General features: G+C 42.1%; 1 pseudogene; it reads left to right on the top strand.

The window, feature by feature from the left end:
• The first annotated feature begins 213 nt into the window (after positions 1-213).
• LOC123796042 (rhomboid domain-containing protein 3-like) lies at positions 214-4,109 on the top strand (annotated as a pseudogene).
• Positions 4,110-8,972: the final 4,863 nt, after the last annotated feature.

The following is an 8,972-nucleotide window of genomic DNA, read 5'->3' as shown; positions in this document are numbered from 1 at the left end:
AAATCATTAATCCTGAGAAGTGGATTGGCATCCTTGAAGTTTCTCTCTAAGCTTGAGATAGTAGCTGTGTATATGGAAGATTGGAGAGATGAGAAATTGAAGGTGGGGAGGCCACTTAGATGAGGATTGAGATACTCCAGGTGAGGACAAATGTGATTATAGTAATGAACACTCTATGGAGATGCCCTAGGAAGACTTGGCACCTGTCAGAATATGAGTGAGACGGAGATATGGGTATGTGTCTCATTATGTGAAAGTGATTTACAGAAAGGGCTTCAATATGGGGAGACATGTGGCAATGTGTGTCCCAATCCAGATTGCAGCTAATGAAGATAAATTAGTTAAAAAATAAACACATTTAGGACCTAATTCAAGAATGCCCCTCCTCCAAGAATTTCCTAGCTACACAAATAGGTCTTGCTTGCAGTTCTTTTTTTTTTTTTTTAATTTAGGATTTATTTATTTTGAGAGAGAGAGAGAGAGACAGCAAGTGAGGGGAGGGGCAGAGGGAGAGAATCCCACAAGCAAACACCCTGCTGAGCAAGGAGCCAGACATGGGGCTCGATCCCACAACCCACTAGATCACCACCTGAGCTGAAACCAAGAGTTGGACACTCAACAGACTGAGCCACCCAGGCACGCCTTGCCCTTTGCCCCTTGCTGACAGTTCTTATGCAATTAGAATACAAGCAATTGTGGGAAAATTGTAGAACAAAGGCAGTGTCTTTCATGCCTTTGTTATCCACTAAATATTCTAGTATAGTGCCAGGCATACAGTAAGTGATACTATATGGGTTCAGAATGAATCATCTTGATAGACAACATCTGCAAATACAGGTCACGTACACTTCAAAGTAGCTGCTTAGAATGGGGAGATGTGGAAAGGAGAGGTTCTCCAGGGTCAGGGAGATAACTATCAGGCCCATGTGGATAGAGCACAGGAGAGTTCTTGAAAAATTAAACAGTCATTACTGTGGTGGTAGAGGGATTCTTAAGGGATTGGGAAGGGTGCTTGAAGGGACTCATTCACTCAGTTGAAGTGGTTACAGAATTGAAACATAGAAGGAAATGACACAAAGTCCATTCTGGTGATTTTAACCAAAGGGGAATAAGTTTTATTTACCTGTTGGTAATGAGAAAACGATTTGAGATATAACTAGGGCTTTTGGGAGCTCCTTAAAAGGATGTGACTGAAGGTTAGGAAACTTTGTAAAGTTAATTATTTTTCAGTACTTTCTGTGAGACTAAAGCCTGCACACACACACACACACACGTTTGCTTTTACTTGTAGGATACAAACTATCTGAAAACATGTACCTCAAACACACATATGACATATTAGAAGCATTCTTACTAAAATCAGGAACAAGAGAAGTATGACTGCTGTGATCAGTACTATTCAACTTTTTAATGAAGATACTAGACAATGCAGTAAGACATGGAAAATAAGTAATAGCCACTAGACAGAAAGAAATGCATCTGATAGTACTTGGGATTTATCCAAAATCTAAGGACTTTGTCAGGTAATCTTTAAATTTTCTATTAGAACTCAAGAAAATTCAGCAAGTTTGATGGATTCCATCTCTCTATCATCTATTTCTGTACACCAGTGATAGTTATAAAATATCATTTTCTGATATGAACATGAAGAAAAGTATAAAGCTTACTGAGAGACAGAAAAGAAGACTTGATAAAATAGAAATACTCCATGATTAAGGGCATCTCGGCTCCTTCCACGATTTAGCTATTGTGGGCAATGCTGCTATGAACATTGGGGTGCATATGGCCCTTCTCTTCACTGCATCTGTATCTTTGGGGTAAATACCCAGTAGTGCAATTGCTGGATCATAGGGTAGCTCAATTTTTAACTTTTTAAGGGATCTCCACACTGTTTTCCAAAGTGGCTGTACCAACCTGCATTCCCACCAACAGTGTGGGAGGGATCCCCTTTCTCCACAGATGACTGGATTAAGAAGATGTGGTCCATAAAAACAATGGAATATTACTCAGCCATCAAAAAGAATGATTTCTCAACATTTGCTGCAACATGGACGGGACTGGAGGAGATAATGTTAAGCGAAATAAGTCAAGGAAAGAAAGACAATTATCATATGGTTTCACTCATTTATGGAACATAAGAAGTAGGAAGATCAGTAGGAGAAGAAAGGGAAGAAGAAGGGGGGGGTAAACAGAAGGGGGAAAGAACCATGAGAGACTATGGACTCTGGGAAACAAACTGAGTGCTTCAGAGGGGAGAGGGGTGGGGGAATGGGATGGGCTGGTGATGGGTGTTGAGGAGGGCACGTATTGCATGGTGCACTGGGTGTTGTACGCAAGTAATGAATCATGGAACTTTACATCAAAAACTAGGGATGTACTGTATGGTGACTAACATAATATAAAAAATATTATTAAATTGAAAAAAAAGAAATACTCCATGTTTGTGTGTAGGAAGACTCAATAAATTCTTCATAAATTAATCTAAAAATTTAGTTGCATTCCCAAATTTCTCTGGAATTTGACAAATTAATTCTAAAATCCTTGTGGAAGAGAAAATGTACAGGAGTAAATTAATTTTTTGAGAAAAAGAAAACAGTGGTGGAGATACGGCTTGTTAGACATCAAAATATACTATAAAGCTGTAGTAATGAACAGGATATGGTATTGAAATGGAAGTAGATAAAAAGGGATCAGTGGAACTCAATAGAACCCAGAGATAAATGTATTCTAGAGATAGCATTTCATATAAGCAAGGAAAGAACTTGGGATAATTGGCTAGCTAGCTGAGAAAAAAGAAAATTAGATCCAGAGTAATCCGTGGGTGGTTTGCTCTCTGGTCTGCCAGGGTCACGTGCCTGAGTGCAAGCCAAGTAAGCTCAGGGCTTTTGGGCCGGGAATCTGGAGTCCTGACTCCCAGCTGGGGGCTCCCCCTGGCATTCCAGGGGGTGTGGGACATGCTCTGCAATCCTCAGCACTGCCTCTAGAGGCCTCCTTCCTGATGCTACTGCTGAGCAGGCTGTGGCTGGTGGGGGCTGGCCCCAATCTTGCCCTGGCCCCAGAGCTGCTGCTGGACCCTTGGCAGGCACACCAACTGCGGATCCCTGGCCCTACCTGGCCTGCTCCTGAGCCTGCTACAGGAGTGACCCCTGGACACAGAGCAGTTCCTGCTCACCTCCGCCCTGCTCACCCTAGCTGTTGGGCTAATGGCTGTGCTCCTGGCAGGGCTCTAAGGGTCCAGTGCCGCTGGTGGCTGCAACTCTACGCCTGTCCACCTGGCCATGTTGGTGGGGACAGGTTACCAATCTAGACAGCCTCAGAGGGTGCTGTCATAGTGGCTGCTGCCTAGATACCACTGCTCAGCTCTGAGCCACCCTTCCTACAGCTCTTCTGTGGCCTCCTTGCTGGCCTGGTCTATGCAGCCGGGTCGTTGCAGTGGCTGGAGCTTTCTGAGCGGTGGCTATGGGCAATGTAGGAGGGTGTCTTTTGCAGGACCCTGGTGAGGGACTGGCCACTCAGACACCTTCCTACCCCAGGCACCCTGGCTGAGCTGCCTATCATTCCTCCTACCACCTTGGACCTCCTTACATGGCCTCCCCTAGTCTCTGGTTTTGCAGGGAAGGCTCAGCCTGGCTGCCCCCAGGCCTGAGGCCTGTGCAGTGGGCCTGAGGGAGCTCCTCCCCAGGGACCCCGCTGTGGGCAGCCCTGGAAGAGCAGATGCTGCGGGAGGGGATCTGGGCCTCACTCCTTGAGGGGCCATCCCAACGTCCTGTGAGCCCACTATGGCTGCCTATGTCCTCTGTCTCCTCTCTGCAGTAAGGTGGGTGGGTAGGGATGGGCTCCTGGTTCAGGGGCTGAAGGTAGCCCTGACAGTCCCTCCCTGTGTGCCACATGCCACAGCCTACAGCAGCTGGAGCACATGGGCTTCCCCCACAGAATGGGCAGTGGTGGAGGGTATCCTGTCACTGCTGGTTGAGGAAGAGCAGGGCACTGAGGCCCTGGTGATTCAGGGGAGGGGCAGCTTGCCTACCCCAATGCTCTGGTCCTCCCCACCCAGCACATGCAGGCCCTCAGGTGGCAAGAGGCTTGGCCAAGCCCATCTTCTCTGCTGAGAGTCACAGTGGGTGCAGGAGAAGCCTCCTTCAGCACACCCCCCTTTGGCACTGTTTAGAATAAACACCAGTTTGGGGTGCCCAGTGGCTCAGTTGGTTAAGCATCCGACTGCTGATCTTGGCTTAGGTCTTGATCTCAGGGTTGTGAATTCAAAATAAAAAAAGAATTAAAAACCAGCTCACTTTTCAACCTGGACCTCCTTGGGGGCAAAACAAATAATATAATAATTCTAGATAAATTAAAAATAAAAATGTAAAAAGCATCATCATAAAAGAGGAAAATACAGGAAGAATTGACAGTAGATACTGGGGCAGAGAAGATTTTAAGTTAGACACAGGTTGAATAATTTGACTCTACACAAATTATCTAACAAAACACATTAAGTTCAAATATAATAACATTTATGTTGCAGATATTTTCTTTCCACCTAGCAGGTAAATATTTTAAATATATAAAGATTTTCTATTAATAAATAAGAAAAAGGCAAAAATACGAGCAGGTATTTCACAGAAAAAAGAAATTCAAATAGCTAGAAATACATGAAGAGATAGGAAACTTCACTTACAATCGGAGAAATACAAATGAAACATCAATGAAATACCAGTTTTGCTCCCATAAATTTGGAAGACAAGGAGGAAGAAGTAGTAAAAGGCTGACGGAAAGAAGGAGATAATGAGGACTTCTGTATACTACTTTTGGTGCTAACATTGATTGATACAGCCTCTTCTGGAAAAAAATTTCACCATGTTTATCAAGATTTAAGATTTATATCCTCCTATTTGGCAATCCGTTTTAAAGTAGTATTTTCCTAGGAAAATATTCCCAGGTATCTACCATGCAACATACACATCACAATTACAGTGACAAACTGAACGTGACTAACTGTCCATCAGGTAGGGTGCAGTTAAATGAAGTACTTCATCTGTTTTATGAAATATTATGCAGCAATGAAAAAGAATGATTCAGATTTACATGTACTGTCATAGATCTCTAAGACATACTGCCACCTGAAATAAAAGGAATTTATAAGATAATACACAATGTAATTCCCTTTATGTAAAAAGAAGCAAACAAAACAAAAATAGATAATTCTAAATATGAACATAAATACATGTAAATGTACAGAATAGGATCTGGACGTATATACACCAAACTGTATACAATTATATCTGGAGAGGGCTGTGAGTTTGGTGTGACAAAGGGGATCTTTTGATAGAATTACTTATATGTTTGAATTTTTTTAAGAATGTATGAATTGGGGGCACTTGGGTGGCTCAGTCAGTTAAGCATCTGCCTTCGGCTCAGGTCATGATCTCAGGGTCCTGGGATGGAGCCCCGTGTCAGGCTTCCTGCTCAGTGGGGAGCCTGCTTCTCCCTCGCCCTCTGCCCCTCCCCCCTGCTTGGGCTCTTTCTCTCTCTCTCTCAAATAAATAAATAAATAAAATATTAAAAAACAAGAATGTATGAATTAATTGTATGATTAACAATAATAAATAAAAGCTAAAACAAACAAAAAATCAAGCATACAAGATGACCTCTCATGCTTACAAAGAGCTTGTTCTAGGTATTTTTCTTACATTGTATAATTGTACCTTCTTCCTTCCCAGCAAGCTTCTTATTTCCCTTTCAGGATTTATCCTTGGAAATGTCAATGCCAGGGACCAGTCCATTAGCTAATTAGGCACATTTCTGAGTATACAATCACCTTAAGGGATAGAAGATGTTGTATCTCACGTCCAGAACTTGGCTAATATGTAGATCGTTAACTCAAGCCCGATTCATTAAATTTTGTGAAGCTATAGGAGAGCCCTTCTTACTGTTTTTAAATAAAGTGCTAAAAATTTCAGCTCTTCAGTGATGTGAATTTATTGGCCCATATTAGCTTTTCACCAAAGTTTTACATTATCCTGAGTTCTCTATATAATATAGATCATACCACTGGCTAGAATCTAGCCTTTAGCCATAAACAACGGAAAATAATTGGCCTTTTAATTATATAATCAAATAAGCCAGAATGGACACTCTTAAAAAACCATTTTTGCTCAACATTACATTTTCCCTGGAAAACAGAAAAGTTGTGAAAAAATCAGTCATGATGAAACTTAGCTGAAGGAAAAGGTATGTTTATATGGATATCTGTTCTAAAACATCTTGGTGGGTCACCCCCTAATTCCCACTCCTTATTCATCAAATATTTCTTAAGCCTTCATGTGTCAGGCGCCATGCTAAGCCCTGGGGAGATGCCGCATCCAAGACCCTCTTGCCGTCATGAGCTTATAGTCTAGAGAGGATGAAAGACAATGAAAACATGACAATATTGTGTGATATGTGCTGTGATGTGCCGGACATACAGCGTCCTAGAAGGGCTTAGGAAGGGTAGCATATCTGTCCTCCAGGGCGTCAGCAAAGGCTTCTTTGAGGAAGACAGATTTAAGACATGCAACCAGATGCTTGAAAGAGGAGTAAAACGTTGTAAAGCCAAAGGGTGAGGGGTAGAGGAATTATGGCTGGCGTGCCCTGTGCCAGGTACTATGCTGGGCACCTGGGGTCCCCACCTTTACAAAGGTTTGCCTTCCTCTCTCCTCTTCCCCACCCTGGCTAGAATTCTGCATGTCCTCTCCCTTTCGCCTCTGGCCACCATCCCTGACTCCTGTGCCAGGTCCCCGCAGGCTCTGTCACCCATCCAGTGCAGTGACAGACCCTGGACTCTCTTCTCAGTCTCCCCATTCTTCTCTTAGCCACTTGCTCCCCCTCCCTCAGCCCATCACCCTTCCAAATGATGGCAAAATAACTGACCTCACTCCAGATTTAGGTAATTCCCTTTTCAGCTGCAGATTCTTTTGTGCCAAACCTGCCCTTGTAAAAGCAAGGGTGTTTGTCTTCCTGAGGCTGTTCTGAGATGCTAAATCATCATAATAGCCCCACTTACTGTCCTTGCTTTCAGTAATGCCACAGTCAGGAAAACCGTCCCCCAGCAGCTCTTTTTCTCTTGTGGTCTAATCGACACTTTCTAATTTGCAATTGAATTTGTCATAATCTGCCCTTCTTAAGGGCTACACTTTACTAGGGAAAGTTTCTGAGTTTATTCTAATAACCTCTTCTAGTGAATGGTGTCTATTATACTAAGGAGTTTTCCAGAATCTTTACTTATATGATAAGCAGAACTCCCAACCACCCTTCCCATACTCAACCCCTGCCAATTAAAATAAATACATATGCATAAGCAGAACTCCCAACCACCCTTCCCATACTCAACCCCTGCCAAATTTAAATAAATACATATGCTGGAATTTGGGTATCTGCCTCATGATTATTCAGCAACATGACTCAGCAGTCTGGAAGGAGGTTGGGGGAGGGGAGAAAATTTGTGCTAGTCAGAGGGAGAGAAGGAAGGGAGGAGTGTGGAACCTTTGATCTCTCCCTCCACCCAACACAAGGAGTCCTTCTGGCAATTATTTTGTCAATTTTCTTCCTGTGTGTTAACTAAAGATTAAGTCTTCCACACCCATGGCTGCACTACGCACCTAATTGTGCCCAAATATCATCAAACATAAAGCCTTATAAATAGTGGACTAATGAACAAGTTTTGTTCACCACAGAAAGAAAAGTAGAGACGAAAATCTTAAGTGAAAGAGATAAAAGTATATGTGGGAGGAAAAGGCAAGCGCTGATGCTGACAACTTAGGTCTTCCAAAATGTACCAGAATATTTTCTTTTAAAATAAATAGCCAATACCCAGAAGTGGGATGGCTGGATCGTATGGTAGTTCTATTTTTAAATGTTTAAGGGATCCTCACGCTGTTTTCCACGGTGGCTGCACCAATTTACCAATTGTGAAAAATGGTGTAGAAAAGTTCCTTTTTCTCCACAAACTCACCAATGCTTATCCTTCAGTTTTCCTGCTAATAATAGTGAGCTTCGAGACACACTACCCCTAAATAGAGTACGTTGGCATGTTGAACATTTCAACCTGAAAGAGTTTGAGAAATGGTGAACGTAGGAAGGACTTTCTGACCTTCCCCTGAAGCAGGTCACAAAAGCCTCTTGTGAGAGGTACGCTCCCTAATCCTAGAAAAAGGAAGCATCCTTATCTCCGATGACGACAAAAGGACAGAGAGGAGTCTGAATGGACAGGCCTTGCTAAATTCCCTTTTACTATACTTAGCTTGATTTTGTCCTATTCCCACAACTCTTCATCAAACCTAGCAGAGAAACTCAGGTCAAACCATTTCTTTGGGTCTTCATTTCTTTATGAAGCTTCCTGTTTCATGTAAAATGCATATTAAATAATTTGTTTGCTTTTCTCTTGTTAATCTGTCCTTTGTTACAGGGGTCCCAGTTAAAAATTGAAAAGGGTAAAATAAGAAGTGATTTTTTCCTCCCCTACAATAGCCATCCTAGCAAATATGAGGTGATCTCTCATGGTGGTTTGGATTTGTATTTCCCTAAAAATTAGTGATGTTGAGCATCTTTTCAATAGCTGTTGACCATTTGCATGGCTTCCCTGGATAAATGTCTATTTCAGTCCTTTTCCCATTTTTAAATAGAGTTAAAAAAAAATTTTTTTTTTGCCTTGTAGTTGAAAGAGTGCCTTACATATTTTCAAAATCAACTCCTTATCAAATATATGGTTTGCAGATATTTTCTCCCATTCCATAGGTTGCTTTTTTACTCTGTTGATTGTTTCTTTTGCTGGGCAGAAGGTTTTTAGTTTCATGTAGTCCCACTGGTCTATTTTTGCTTTTGTCACCTGTGCTTTTGTTGTCATATCTGTGAAATAATTGTCAAGACCAATGTCATGAAGCTTGCCCCGTTTTCTTCCACGAATTTTATAGTTTGGGATCTTATGTTTAATTCTTTAA

Source organism: Ursus americanus, chromosome 6, assembly GCF_024610735.1.
Source record: "Ursus americanus isolate L20-20 chromosome 6, mUrsAme1.1.p, whole genome shotgun sequence".
Lineage (NCBI taxonomy): Eukaryota > Metazoa > Chordata > Mammalia > Carnivora > Ursidae > Ursus > Ursus americanus.
The sequence above is the reverse complement of the archived record's forward strand: the minus strand, read 5'-3'. Positions and strand labels throughout refer to the sequence as shown.